At 43.4% G+C, this 14,714-nt stretch overlaps 1 long non-coding RNA gene across 1 annotated transcript in view; it reads left to right on the forward strand.

Annotated features, from left to right (window-relative positions):
• LOC142818540 (uncharacterized) overlaps window positions 1-14,714 on the forward strand; it is a 166,417-nt gene that overhangs the window by 11,093 nt on the left and 140,610 nt on the right. The window contains exon 2 of the long non-coding RNA XR_012896046.1: window positions 13,811-13,891. This is a non-coding gene — a long non-coding RNA (uncharacterized LOC142818540). The remainder of the gene's footprint in view (window positions 1-13,810; window positions 13,892-14,714) is intronic.

The raw sequence follows: 14,714 nt of genomic DNA on the forward strand, positions 1-14,714 counted from the left end.
TTGAAATCACAATTAAATGTTTCAAAATTTCCAAAACAAAAAGTTTTTTCCAGATATTTGGTTTGTGAAAATTTTGGGTATTTTCATTCCTTTACTCTAAAATATTTGGAAATCTCAAAGAATTCTGTGGGACAGGAAAACTATTTCCTGTCCAGCTAACTTCAACTTGATAGACTAAATCCATTGGGCCGAAATGATTTCCTTTTTATACTGATATCACGGGAGTCTGGTATGTAAGTGTCAGCCGAGGGTCAGGGCAGTGTGTGTGGGTATGTCTCCTAAGTCTTCAACTGCTAAGACACGAAGTCTCGTCGCAGCGGGCAGCCCAGAAGGCTGAAAGGAGCCCCGAGTGTTTAACGTCCGTGACTTTACTGTTAGGACTGAGGTCCCGTCGCAGAGGGTAGCCAAACAGGCTAACAGACACCCCAGTGTGTAGGAAGAGCTTATTACACCTTAGATTTTAACTGCTAGAACACAAAGTTCCTTCGCAGCGGGCAGCCTGGGAAAGGCTGGAAAGGTGCCCCAACGGATCTTGTCACCTGGGAGTGACACAGATCCAAACGCCCAAGCTCTCCCTATGTCTGTCCCTTTATGACCGGCTGAAGTTCTTTTAAATTGTGCTTGGTTCTATTACAGCAACTGAAGGAGTCAGGTTTAAAACTTAAAGGCTACGTCTACACTGGCCCCTTTTCCGGAAGGGGCATGTAAATTTCACCTATCGTCGTAGGGAAATCCGCGGGGGATTTAAATATCCCCCGCGGCATTTAAATAAAAATGTCAGCCGCTTTTTTCCGGCTTTTAAAAAAGCCGGAAAAGAGCGTCTAGACTGGCCCCGATCCTCCGGAAAAAGTGCCCTTTTCTGGAGGGTCTTATTCCTACTTCAAAGTAGGAATAAGAGCCTCCGGAAAAGGGTGCTTTTTCCGGAGGATCGGGGCCAGTGTAGACGCTCTTTTCCGGCTTTTTTAAAAGCCGGAAAAAAGCGGCGGACATTTTTATTTAAATGCCGCGGGGGATATTTAAATCCCCCGCGGATTTCCCTACGACGATAGGTGAAATTTACATGCCCCTTCCGGAAAAGGGGCCAGTGTAGACGTAGCCAAACAGTTACAGGTTTATTAAAGTGATAGAAATGTAGCCGTGTTAGTCTGGGGTAGTTGAAGCAAAATGCAGGACAATGTAGCACTTTAAAGACTAACAAGATGGTTTATTAGATGATGAGCTTTCGTGGGCCAGACCCACTTCCTCAGATCAAATAGTGGAAGAAAGTAGTCACAACTATATATACCAAAGGATACAATTAAAAAAATGAACAAATATGAAAAGGACAAATCACATTGCAGAACAGAAGGGGGATGCGGGGGGGGGGGGGGGGGAGGAGGAGGAAGGAAGGTAAGTGTCTGTGAATTGCTGATATTAAAGGTAGGGAGAGTGGGATGTGTGAGTTAATGGTATTACAGGTGATAATTGGGGAAACTGTCTTGGTAATGGGTGAGATAGTTCAAATTCTTGTTAAGTCCTTGTTGGCAAGTGTCGAATTTTAACATGAATGACAGTTCAGAGGATTCCCTTTCAAGTGCAGATGTAAAAGGTCTTTGTAGCAGAATGCAGGTGGCTAAGTCATTTAGAGAGTGTCCTTTCTGGTTAAAGTGGCAAGAAACTGTTTTCTCTTTGTGATCTTGCCTGATATCTGTTTTGTGGGCATTAATCCTTTGGCGAAGTGTCTGAGATGTTTGCTTTTTTATTTGAAATTTGAAATTGAAAGAGCCAGACGAATTGAAATTGAAATTGAAATTGAAATTTGAAATTGAAAGAGCCAGACGAAATTGAAAGAGCCAGACGAATACCTAGAAACCATCCGAGGCTGGGGAGGCTGGGGCCATGCCACGTGCCCTCTGCTCTGCCTGGGGCTGTGGAGGCTGGGGTGAGTGCACACCTGCCTGCTCCCCTCCTCTCCCCATGGTTTGGAGGTAGAGTGTGCACATGGCGCACTTGCCGACCTCCTCGTGGGGACAGGGAAAGGGCGGGGCCTCAGAAGAAGTGGCGGGGCTGAAAGTGGGGGTGAGGGCTTGTTTCCCCCAGCCATGCCTTCACCAACCAGCCATGACTGATATAAAACTGGAGTAACATCTACATGGCTGTAGAACTGGTGTGAGTGGAAAATCAGATACAGAAATGCTAATTTAACTGAGAGCAAAATTTGATCCACTGATTCAAATGTGTTGTTCCATATGCAGGGCAACTTTAATTATTTCACCTTTTTGTCAATTGTGAATTTGTCCCTTTGGCTTTTGTTTTTGTTTAAGTATGCTTGCTCTGTCTTTGTATCATTAAAGGATCTAGCAAGGAACCGCTATTGCCACATTTATTTAAACAACACTCTTTGAAGAATTACTACACCATTGTAAAGGCCATAGCTTGCCTACTCTAATGACTCTGTGCCCAAGGCCAGCATTAGATGTGGTCTGAAACCCACTGCCCAGGGCTGAAGCTGAAGCCTGAACTACTTTGCAGGGACCCTTGTGTCATGGGGCCCTGAGCAGTTGCCCTACATGCCACCGGGATTCCTATGCTACTTCTCTGCCTTCACTAACACTGCCTGTTGATGTGTCATTATACATTTTACAGCATGGTGCCTGGAAAAATGAACATCACACAAGGGGCCCATGTATTTTTGAATTCTCTGTGGTTGCTTTTCTTTGTGCAACCAGGGATGATCTAAGATAGGCATGTAGATTTAAATCAGTTTTGCTAACTGGAAGAATAATTAAGGCAGACACCAAAGGGAATAAGAATTCAAGTTTATTGCTGGATTTAATACACCTCATTTGCTCTTTTAATTCCTGTGTTTCTTCCCTTTTCTAAGCCTTTTTCCTGTTAGTAACAGTGTTATAGTACTTGTGTGAAGTTTTTGTTGCGATGATAAGAAGCATTTAAAAATGCTGAAGAATCCTCTTGATCCATATTTCAGAGAGCTTAGACACAAAGAATTTCTGTTGTATTCTTTTACCATCAGCATTGTTGGAAAAAAGCACTCCTTTATATGTAGCATTTTAAGTGCAAAGATAAAAGCTCTTCATGCTTTGTATTCCTTTTATAAGAGCCTGCTCTAGAGCTCTGTCCTGTGCAGAGTGAAAATATCTTTTCAATGCAATTATTTTTGTTGTCAGGAACTTACAAAAGGCAATTTTGCTCACAGAAGAATGTAAGCAGGCACGGTAAGTATTGATTACATGCCTCATGCCTGTGATTGAATTATCAAGGGAACAGCTTTGAGTCGCTGGAGAATCTCTCATGTGGAATTTGCATGAATTCTAACCATGTTGTGATACCTGTTAAAAATCAAGTGACTGAGATTTCAGTTACCCCATTCTAAAATACCATACAATGTGAGTGACGAACTGACTGGTCAACCGCACACCTCATTTGGAACTGGAACTTTCCAATCAGGCAGCCAGTGCTGTTCTTAGGCATTCACAGCATATACAGGTGCATACAGCAAACAAAACTTTAGGGCACCAAATTTTCAGATGCCCCTGTGCAGCACCATGTGCTGTGTATGCATAAGAGGCTGCTTTCAGCCCACAGCCAGACTTTGTTTTCCCTGCCTTCTCTCACTACTCCCCAGCTCTTCCCAGCTGGTGAGCCCAGGGGTACTCTCTTCCTGCCCCCTCCCAACCCACCCACTTGCTCCTCTCAGCCAGCTGCCAGATGCTGCAGACAGCTGGGTTCCCCATGGCATGGCCCTGGCTGCATATGAAGCTTCGCCCATCACGTGAGCTTGCCCCAGCCCTGCCACAATTGAAATAATAGAATAAGAGCTGGAAGAGACCTTAGAAGGCCATCAAGTCCAGCCCCCTGCCCAAGGCAGGACCAATCCCAACTACATCAACCCAGCCAGGGCTTTGTCAAGCCGAAACTTAAACACCTCTAGGGATGGAGACTCCACCACCTCCCTAGGTAACTCATTCCAGTGCTTCATCACCCTCCTAGTGAAATAGTTTTTCCTAATATCCAACCTGGACCTCTCCCACCGCAACTTGAGAGTATTGTTCCTTGTTCTGCCATCTGTCACTACTGAGAACAGCCTCTCTCCAGCCTCTTTGGAATGTCTCTTAAGGAAGTTGAAGGCTGCTATCAAATCCCCCCTTGCTCTTCTCTTCTCTTCTGTAGAGTAAATAGACCCAACTCCCTCAACCTCTCCTCGTAGGTCGTATGCTCCGGCCCCCTAATCATTTTGGTCGCCCTCCACTGGACCCTCTCCAATGCATCCATATCCTTCCTGTAACTGGGAGCCCAGAACTTAACACAATACTCCAGATATGGCCTCACCAGAGTGGAATAAAGAGGAATAATCACATCTCTGGATCAACTGCCAATGCTCCTCTTATTGCAACCTAATATGCCATTAGCCTTCCGGGCTACAAGGGCACACTGTTGACTCATGTCGAGCTTCTCATCCACTGTAACCCCCAGGTCTTTTTCTACAGAACTGCTACTTAGCCAGTTGGTCCCCAGCCTGTAACAATGCTTCAGATTCTTCAGTCCCAAGTGCAGGACTCTGCACTTGTTCTTGTTGAATCTCATCAGATTTCTTGTGGCCCAATCCTCCAATTTGTCCAAGTCACTCTGGACTCTATCCCTGCCCTCCAGCATCTCTACCTCTCCCCCTAGCTTAGTGTCATCTGCAAACTTGCTGATGGTCCAATCCATCCCCTCATCCAGGTCATTAATAAAGATGTTGAACAAAACTGGTGCCAGAACTGAACCTTGGGGCACTCCGCTAGAAACTGACAGCAATCCTGACATTGAGCCGTTGATCACTACCTGCTGGGCCCAACCTTCCAGCCAGCTTTTTATCCATCTTACAGTCCATTTATCTAATCCACATTCCCTTAACTTGCTCGTAAAAATATTGTGGGAGACCGTATCAAAAGACTTGCTAAAATCAAGGTATATCATCACATCCACTGACTTTCCCATATCCACAGAGCCACTTACCTCATCATAAAAGCTAATCACATTGATCAGGCATGACTTGCCCTTTGTGAATCTATGTTGACTATTCCTAATCACTTTCCTCTCTTCCAAGTGCCTCAATATGGATTCCTTAAGGATCCCTTCCATGATTTTTCCAGGAACCAAGGTAAGACTAACCGGCCTATAGTTCCCTGGATCGTCCTTCTTCCCTTTTTTGAAGATGGGCACTACATTTGCCTTTTTCCAATCATCCGGAATCTCTCCCAATCTCCACGACTTTTTCAAAGATAACGGCCAAAGGCTCCTCAGTGATATTTGCCAACTCCCTCAGTACCTTCGGATGTATTAAGTCCGGACCCATGGATTTATGTACGTTTAGCTTTTCTAAATAGTTCTTAACCTGTTCTTTCCCCACCAAGGGCTTTCCACCTTCGTCCCATATTGCATCACTTAGCACATTAGTCTAGGAGCTGACCTTGAAAAGAAAGCATTAAGTACTTCAACTTTCCTCACATCATCTGTCACTAGGTTACTGCCCTCATTCAGTGGGGGCCCTACACCCCCTCTGATCAACTTCTTCTTCCTAACATGCCTATAAAAACCTTTCTTGTTATCCTTCATATCCCTTGCGAGTTGCAATTCCAGTTGCGCGTTTGCCTTCCTGATAACTCCCCTACATTCTCGGGCTATACATTTATACCCCTCCCTAGTCATCTGTCCAAGTTTCCACTTTTTGTAAGCTCCCTTTTTGTGCTTAAGTTCAACAAGGATTTCCCCGGTAAGCCAATCCAGTCTCCTATCATATTTGCTTCTCTTGCTACTCATGAAATGGTTTCTTTCTGTGCCTTCAATAAGGCTTCTTTAAAATACTGCCAGCTCTCCTGGGCTCCATTCCCCTTTATGTTAGGATCCCAGGGGATTCTTCCCATCAGGTCTCTGAGGGAGTCGAAATCTGCTTTTTTGAAGTCCAAGGTGTGTATTTTACTACTCTCTTTTCTTCCTTTGGTCAGGATCCTGAAATCTACCATCTCATGATCACCCACCTCTACTTCTCCTATTAGCTACTCCCTGTTTGTGAGCAGCAGGTCAAGCTGCACACAGGCTCTTGTTGGATCCTGCAACACTTGTACCAAGAAGTTATCCCCAACATTCTCCAAAAACTTCCTGGATTGTCTGTGTACTGCCATATTGGTCTCCCAACAGATGTCAGGGTGATTAAAGTCCCCCATGAGAACCAGGGCCTGCGATCTGGAAACTTCTCTCAGTTGTCTGAAGAAAGCCTCATCTACCTCATCCACCTGATTCGGCGGCCTGTAGCAGACACCAACCAAAACATCACTGCTGTTGCTAACACCGCTAAACTTGACCCATATACTCTCAACAGGCTTTTCTCCCTCTATATACTGGAGTTCTGAGCAATCATAGTGCTCTCTTACATCCAGTGCAACTCCTCCTCCTTTTCTCCCCTGCCTGTTCTTCCTGAACAGTTTATACCCTTCCATGACAGCGCTCCAGTCATGCAAGTCATCCCACAAAGTCTCTGTTATTCCAATCAAATTGTAGTTCTTGGACTGGGCCAGAGCCTCCAATTCTTCCTGGTTGTCACTCAGACTTCTCGCATTGGTGTACATATACCTTAGATAACCAGTTGATTGCCCTACCCACTGCATTCGAATCAGGGGTCCACCTTTATCGCTTGTTCCTCCTTGCATTTCTTCCCAGTATCCAACTTCCCCACTCCTCTCAGGGTTTTGGTCACCATCCTCCAACGAATGTAGTTTAAAGCCCTCCTCACTAGGTTTGCAAGCCTGCCCGCGAAGATGCTCTTTCCTCTCTTGGGGTATGTCTACACTAGCCACCCTTGTTCGAAGTAGGGTGGCTAATGTAGGCATTCAAGCTTGCAAATGAAGCCAGGATTTAAATATCCCGGGCATCATTTGCATGTGCCCGGGCGCCGCCGTTTTTAAATGCCCGGTAGTTTGAACATGCGGCACAGGCTAGGTAGTTCGAATTAAAGCTCCTAATTCGAACTACCGTTACTCCTCATGAGATCCCTTCCAAAGCATTCTCCAGCGCAGAGCCTGTGGAGAGAGCCTGAAAGCGATTACTTACCACTGCAGGAATGGGGGATTCCCGTGCTGGCTTTTTTTTCCTTCTAGAAGTTACATGCTGCCAATTCTCTTCCTCATCCTGTACTGCCCTCTCTGGCTCTTCTGCCTGACTTGCTTGCACGATTAAATGCTGCCTTCTATGAGGAAGTCTTTATCCTCTCGGATCGAGCATAGGGTCGACACTTAGGCCTCCAGTCCTTTAATTTTTTCCTCCAAAATGGCAACCAGCTTGCACTTAGTGCAGATGAAATCCGTTCTTTCTTCTGGGAGGAAGAAAAGGAAATTTTTAATGCCCCTGTGTCATGTTGGGCAGGTGGTGGCACCAGCACCCAGTGGACAGACACTCTGACCAGTGGGAGCTCTTTGCTTCAGTTATGCTCCCTTGGCCTGGGCCTCACAGAGCGACTGGAGTCCCTTTGCCCCATCCCTCACTAGTGCCTCTGGGGGAGACTGGACTGTCCCTAGTTCTTCCTGCCCCATCCCCACCATCAGCAACCCTAGCGAGAACTAGGCTCCCGATCCTAGTTTCTGTGCCTAGGCATAGTGGGGAGGGACTAGCAAGGCTAATATAAATAAAGCCACTGTAAATAAAATATATTAAAGTTTTTCATATATTTATTTTTAACATTTTTATTTGGCCTCAATTTAATACAAAACATTTATTCTAGCCCTGACAGTTCACATGAGAGTCTTGGAAGATGAGATAGTGTAATGGTTACCTGCATCTAAGTCACTTTCCCTACCTGGGCTGTGCTGTGAAGCATCAGGAGTTACTACTCTCATGCTCTCTCCTTACGCAGTCCAGGTGGAGAAAGTGAACCTGGCGCAGGCAGCCCTGTTGTTGCTCTTCATTCACAGTCTCCTTAGGGTGCACTGGGCAAAGGAGCAGCAGCAATGACAGTTGCTTTGTGCATCCAGGTCAGTTTCTTTATGTAAGTGCAGGAGTAGCATGCAGGGTTTAGAAGTGAAGGGGTGCAGGGATTAGGGTGCAGGAATGGTAGCAGGCCTTTGAGGTGAAAGGAGGGTGGGAAACCAAAGGGAGTGGGGCACAATGCCTATTGGGCATCTGCTCCTTATGAAGCTTGATGTGTCAGCAGCAGGGGAAGACATTGTCCATTAGCATTATCGTGGGCTTAATTTGTTTAAACTGGTTTTTAATAAAGTGCATGTGGCAAATATTCCAATACTGTAATCTTAGAACAAGTCTGGCACAGGAGCAACAGTTTAATAATAATGCATAGGGCTCCATAAATTCTAAGGTTTACCCTTCAGGCAACAGAGACCACACCCTTCCCCACTCCAAGAAAACAAGTACCATAGCGTATGTCTACACTACAGCGCTAATTCGAACTAACTTAATTCGAATTAGTTAATTCAAACTAAGCTAATTCGAATTAGCGCAGCTAGACTTAAAAACTAGTTCGAATTAGCGTTTTGCTAATTCGAATTAGCATGTCCACACTGAGTGGACCCTGAACCGGGGTTAAGGATGGCCGGAAGCAGTGCCAGCAGGGCATCAGATTAGGACTTAGAGTGTGGAGCTGCTGTCTCAGGCTAGCTGAGGGCTGTGCTTAAAGGGACCCGACCTCCACCCCGGACAGACAGTTCTCAGGGTTCCCCGCTTCCAAAGCAGTCCTGGCTTGGAGTGCCCGGAGTACCCACACTGGTCACATCACAGCACTTGGCCATCAGACCGGCTGCACTTGTCACAGGCTGCCATCCGGGGGAAGGAGGCAATCGGGGGGCTGCAGGAGAACTTCCACCCTGAGAAGCCTGCAGAGCCAGCCCAGTCCTCCCCATTGGGGGCTCATACCCCATTCCTCCCTCACCTCCTTCCATTAACCCCTCCCTAGCCCCCCTTCCTGATGTACAAAATAAAGAAAATGTGTGTTCAAAAATAGAATCTCTCTTTATTGAACAAAACTGGGGGAGACTGGGAAAAGGAGGTGGGAGAGGGGAAGAGAGAGGGTGGGAGAGGGGAGGGCAACTAAAATGATCAGGGGTTTGGAACAGGTCCCATATGAAGAGAGGCTAAAGAGACTGGGACTTTTCAGCTTGGAGAAGAGGAGACGGAGGGGGGATATGATAAAGGTCTATAAAAGCAAGAGTGGTATGGAGAGGGTGCATAAAGAAAAGTTCTTCATTAGTTCCCATAATAGAAGGACTAGAGGACACCAAAGGAAAGGAATGGGTAGCAGGCTTCAAACCAGTAACAGAAAGTTGTTCTTCACAAAGCAATGAGTCAACCTGTGGAACTCTTTGCTGCAGGAGTCTGTGAAGGCTAGAACTAGAACAGAGTTTAAAGAGAAGTTAGATCAAGTCATGGAGGTTGGGTCCATGGAGTGGTATTAGCCAGAGGGTAGAAATGGTGTCCCTGCCCAAAGTTTGTGGAAGGCTGGAGATGGATGGCACAAGACAAAGGGCTCCAGGGCCGGGAGGGGGGCAGACGAGTTTCCCTGGTGGTGCCCAGAGTGGCCACCAGGGAAAGCTGGGGAGGGCTAGCCTCCCACTAGTTCGAATTAAGGGGCTACACAGCCCTTAATTCGAACTACTAAGTTCGAACTAGGCTTAGTCCTCGTACAATGAGGTTTACCTAGTTCGAACTAAGCGCTCCGCTAGTTCGAATTAAGTTCGAACTAGCGGAGCGCTAGTGAAGTGTCTATGAAAGTTAATTCGAACTAACGTCTGTTAGTTCGAATTAACTTTGTAGTGTAGACATACCCATACTTTGTTCAGCATAAATACTGAAAAACTAAAGGAAAAAATGTGAAAATGTAGAAAACCAGTTTCTGTGCTTGTTTCATTTAAATTAAAATTGCTATAAGCTGCATTCAAGTTTCAAAGCTGAATTAAGTCAATGTTCAGTTGTAAACATCTGAAAGAACAACCACAATGTTTTATCCAAAGGCAGGAACATTTCAGAGTTAGGAACAATCTCCATTCCAGAACTGTCTGCAACTTTGAAGTTCTACTGTAAAAGGAATTGTTCATTAGGAAAGGAGAGAGCATTGTCCTAATGCATTTTTTATAAATTTAACCTGGAAGGGAAGGGGCCTGAGATGGAAGTGGGAGACTCTCTCAGCCAATCCTTCATACCTGCCAATGCTGCAGTGGTTGTGAGCCCTGAGCCATTTTAAATCACTGGGCCCTAAGGCAGCTTCCCCTTTTTCTCCCTCCCTATCAGCTGCCCTGTTAGGTCCAGCAGTGCTACCATGGCAGCGCTATTACATCTCTGCCCCTTGTGTCCCCAGGCTAAGTAGGCAGTGAAGTGCTTCTGTGACAGTGCAGTCAGACCCTACCGGAGGAGGGGAAGAGTACTTTAACATTGGTCGGGTATGGGCTGACAGTTTCGGCTGGTTCTTACCAGTGTACCATACCGGCCTGTACCACCCCACCTTATTTCTGACTTTAACATTTCACCATTGATTATCTGGTTAGGATATATGTCTGAAAACATCATTACACCTTTCACACTCACATGGTATATGCCCGTGGTAAAAACAAATGTCATACCAAGTCCTATCATTACCCATGCTTATTAAGAACAGTGGGGTTTCATGTTAAGAACTGCTTCTTGCTTACAGCATGTAATATTATGAGACAATAATACAAAAAAAGGTGGGAGAATGCACACCTTTTCTGTAACATTGGCACAAGAACAACATTTCCTGGATTTGCATTATGTGAGAAACATTTTACCCAAGTCTAATTCAAATATGATCCGGCTGAAATAGAAATAAAATTACAAAAAGGTATCAGTATGGTCTTTGTGTGTCCCAGGCATATGAGTACATTTTGATAATGTGTGAACAAACAGCTTTTTATTCTGATGAAAAGGAAACAGAAGCTTTTGTTTCAAAGCATTAGGGCTGTGTTAGTAAGAGGAGATGATTAGGTGCCATAAATTGAGGCGGCATTCCGTGATTTGAATCCCATTGTCTGTCTCCTGGTAACATGGAGTCTTTCCCATATGATCTATTTACTAATATAACCTCTGGCTTCATTGTAGCTGAACATCTCACAATTGTTAGCCAATTTATCCTCAAAATAACCATGCGAGGAGGGAAAATATTTCATTTTCTAGATGGGGATCTGAAGCATAGAAAAATTGTGACTAGCCCAAGTCACACAAATTTTGTAGCAGAGCTGTGATGAGAGCCAAGGTCTGCTTGAATTTAAAGCACAGTACTTTAACCATCCACTGGCTTTTCACTCCCATATGGCTTTTGTGCCATATCTTTTCTGTAAGATCTTTATGAATAAGGGATAATTAGTAAAATTTTAATGTTATGACATTCAAATAAATACAGTTGAACATAAGTTGAAGTTGTTTCTCTTGTTCTGAATCTTTTATCTGCTTCAGAATTTCATGATTTGCAATGTAACATGCAGACTTTAGGCCCATTCTTTTCTAGTTCTGATTTAGGGATATTCCTGTGATGGTATGTACCACATGTTCGCTCCTTGCACACTGTTATAATGATTTATGTTAAAAAACTGATAGTTTGCTGATCATTATTGATAAAATATGTGTGGTAACACTGTGCATAAAGCTATCAAATTCCACTGAATGGTGTTATTAAAACATGATCCAAGTCTGGGCTGTGGCCAAACCAGTTCCTCAAAGATAAAGAGCAAGCTGATGCCTCTGCCAGATGTAAACAAGGACAAATGGGCCGTCACTGCCTAAGTGTCTGTTCATTGGCAGAAAAGGGGACATGGGAGAGAAATCTACTGCTTACCAAAGAAACAGCATTTAGTTCCCGTCCGCACAGTTTGCCCATCGCTGAGTTTCCAGCTGGAGATGCTTCTCAAAGGGAGGAGAGCATTATCAAACAGGAGTAAAATCCCCAAAGGAGTCTACCAGAAGTTTAAAAAATCAATTAGGATGATGAAGAAAGAGAATAATTTAGGATCATGAATGAAAAATGTACAGTTTACTCACTCCAAGATGAAATGCTTAGTATTCAAAGATGCAGAATATTCAAAGATGCACAGTTTATAGCAATGGCGCATTTGCCCATTTCATACACAGGTGTCCCCGCTATAAGTTGCCCTGCTATACATCCATTTCACACTAAAATCACTGATGCTTGTAGGAACTGAGGTGTTATAAGTCCTCCCATTCCCTGCTCTTAAGTCACGCAAAAAAACCAAAACCAAAAAAAAACCCAATTTGTGCAAATGGAAGTCAGCCCTGGGAAAAAATTCCCCACTTTAAGTTGTTTCGCTACAAGTCCAAGTGCTTTGGAATGTATCTTGGACTTATAGCATTTGAAAATGCTCATTTCATATGCAGTCAATGAGAATTCGCTCCAAAAGAGAATCCCTGTAGTCTCAATAGAATTTTGTAAATTTTGCTTTTTGATTGTAAAATGTTTCTTGACTGGGAATAGAGGCTTTCTCTTCATGAAGAGATCCAAGATGGAAGATGGTCTGAAAGGGCCGTGCAATGTTAAAATGACCATATTATGTATAGAAGAGCACTTATAAAGTACCCCTTCCTTGAATTAAGTAGTTTTGTTCATTTAAACGGGAATTATGTAGGGAATAAAGTTAGTAAGAAATCCATAGTTTGATCTGGCATTGGTGATGGAGGGTGGTGTAAAGGGAGGCAAATATCTGACTATTTTCACTGGGCTCAGAAGAGTTTGTGTTGAAAACACTGAGTTTGCTAAACAGATTCAGGCAGAAGTTTTCAATCACTTTCATACTGCAGAGTATATTTTAATAGAGAGAGAGTCAGGCCATGGGTCATTTAGTTGTTTGCAGCCCCTTCCATGTTGCTGCCCTGCCTCTATGCATTTGACTATCTATGCAATTTTTCCCTGGAAAAGTACTAGGAGGAAAGTTGTTTCATATTGCAAACTCTACTCTTGTCCTTATCTACTAAGGTTACATGTGACTAGCTGTGCACCACAGATTCAGAACCACATGAGCTGTGTAAAAGTCATATTGGTATAATTTAGAGTCCTGTAAAAACTTTATACGTTGGGGCTGTGTCTACATTGGCACCCTTTTCTGGAAATGCTTAAAACAGAACAGTTTTCCGTTATAAGTATTTCCGGAAAAAGCGCGTCTACATTTGCAGGATGCTTTTCTGGAAAAGCACTTTTTCCAGAAAAGCGTCCATGGCCAATGTAGATGTGCTTTTCTGGAAAAAAGCCCCAATCGTCATTTTCGCGATCTGGGCTTTTTTGCGGAAAAGACTACTGTGCTGTCTACACTGGCCCTTTTCCGGAATAGTTTTTCCGGAAAAGGACTTTTGCCCGAACGGGAGCAGCATAGTTTTTCCGGAAAAGCAGTGACAATTTTACAGTAGATCGTCATTGCTTTTCCGGAAGAGCAAGCGGCCAGTGTAGACAGCTTTCAAGTTATTCTGGAAAAGCGGCTGCTTTTCCGGAATAAGTGGCCCAGTGTAGACACAGCCTGTACGTATTTCAGTAAATGTATTTTAAAAGAATCCAACTTTAACTGCAACCACTAACAGTTCTACAGCTGATAATCATCTCAAAGGGTCTGACTAATACGATAATATTACAGTACAATTTACAAATAATCCAGTTAGTCCAGTTAATTATAAATTAAAAAAACAAGTTAAAACTAATAGAACATGTCTTAAATTTGCACTTAAAAAATGAGATAGAGGCATTCCTGTTTCCACAAGCAGTTAGCTCCAAACAAGAGCATGCTTTTGTTTTTACTGTATGTTGTCATTTCAGGTGACACATTTTGGCACTGAAGCTGATAGATATAAATCAGTCCAACTGATGACAAGAGGAGCCAAGAGTACTAATTCTGAGGTAATGCAAATTAGTTCCTGTTTTTGAAGGACTTTTGAAGTCAATTCAAGATCTTTATAAATTAATTCAAAATTTAAATGGTAATCAGAGTAAGTGGGACAAAATTTGAGCTCTTGGAATGTCACGCGTCAGTCAAAATTCTAACAACTGCATTCTATATTAATGGGACATTATTAATCAAACAATTTGAAATACTAAAGTCAAACACTGCAGGAGGTCATACAGATATTGATTAGAAACTTAACAGCTAGAGTGGAAAGATCCCTAAAACTAACAGAGATCAAAAGATGTAGAGTAATTGGTTCCAAGTATATGACAATTTCACTCAATTATATTTAATTTAAGAACATATTAAACATCCTGTCTTAATGTTTAAAAGCAGGTGATAAAACATACATTTTAGACAAGCACTACTGAATTTCAAATACTACTACTATATATAATACTAACCTATTCTGCTGGATCATTGAACCTCAAAGGAATGAGTAAACACCGAATAATAGTGGAGTAAAAAGGAACCCCTTGGGGGTATGTATAGACTACACCTCTCTGTCGACAGAGAGATGTAGATTAGGCACATCGAAATTGCTAATGAAGCCGGGATTTAAATATCCCATGCTTCATTAGCATAAACATGGCCACCGTTTTTTTTCTCGAAACGGAGCTTTTTCGAAAAAAAGCGGCAGTCTAGATGCGGATCTGTCGAAAATAACCCCTTTTTTGACAGATCCTGCAAACCTCATTTTTTGAGGAATACAGGATCTGTCAAAAAGGGTTTATTTTCGACAGATCCACATCTAGACTACTGCTTTTTTTGAAAAAG

The sequence above is a fragment of the Pelodiscus sinensis genome, chromosome 16, assembly GCF_049634645.1.
Source record: "Pelodiscus sinensis isolate JC-2024 chromosome 16, ASM4963464v1, whole genome shotgun sequence".
NCBI classification, from domain to species: Eukaryota; Metazoa; Chordata; order Testudines; family Trionychidae; genus Pelodiscus; species Pelodiscus sinensis.